This window comes from Octopus bimaculoides, chromosome 20 (assembly GCF_001194135.2).
Source record: "Octopus bimaculoides isolate UCB-OBI-ISO-001 chromosome 20, ASM119413v2, whole genome shotgun sequence".
Lineage (NCBI taxonomy): Eukaryota > Metazoa > Mollusca > Cephalopoda > Octopoda > Octopodidae > Octopus > Octopus bimaculoides.
In genome coordinates this window covers 44,677,067-44,677,868 of record NC_069000.1, presented here as the reverse complement: position 1 = coordinate 44,677,868, position 802 = coordinate 44,677,067, and the positions used below count along the sequence as shown (strand labels likewise).

The 802-nt window shown below is 37.9% G+C and overlaps 1 protein-coding gene across 1 annotated transcript in view; it reads left to right on the top strand.

Annotated features, from left to right (window-relative positions):
* LOC106870101 (uncharacterized) overlaps positions 1-802 on the top strand; it is a gene marked incomplete at its 5' end in the record, with an annotated part of 21,324 nt that overhangs the window by 13,304 nt on the left and 7,218 nt on the right. The gene's annotated exons all lie outside the window — the stretch shown is intronic.

Sequence of the window (802 nt, the reverse complement as noted above, 5' to 3'; positions counted from 1 at the left end):
ATAATAATAATAATAATAATAATAATAATAATAATAATAATGATAATAATAATAATAATAATAATAAAGCATGCCCAGCTGGCAACAAGGTATGCGATAAGGAAGAAAGAAAAGTCGATAGATATGACAGGTTAGCTTGGGAGGTTAAGCAGTTGTGGTCGATGGAAAAGGTGGTAGTGGTACCAATAATTGTCGGAGCCCTGGGAACAGTGAGTAAAAATCTTGAGATGTACATGGAACAAATAGGGGCTGCAATAGGGGTGGAGCACTTGCAGAAAACAGCACTGATTGGAACCGCTCGAATACTCCGGAAGGTGCTTGAAAGATAAGAGGTGTTGCCTTAGTTCACTGGTAGTGAAGATGCTGACACCATAGTACATCTCCAGCGTTAGAAGCTGTGCAAAGGCAATAAAATAATAATAATATTAATTATAATAATAATAACAATAATAATAATAATAAGTGCCCTGATGCAGTACCAAGCACTGGTTCTCATGGCTTCTGATCTTAACTGATTGGAAGTGTTATCATGTACATGTTTTTGTCTTGGTATGAAAAGGTGGGCTACAGCAAATATTCTGCTCTCAATACCACAGAGTTGTGTGTGTGTGTGTGTGTGTGTGTGTGTGTGTGTGTGTGTGTGTGTGTGTGTAAACACTTTAAACCAAATGCTGATTTACTGTATGCAACAGCTTGGCTGGATATTTCATCCCTGATAATCTTCCGATAGACCAATCACTGTTTCTTTACTGTTACTCTTTTACTCGTTTCAGTCATTTGACTGTGGTCATGCTGGAGCACC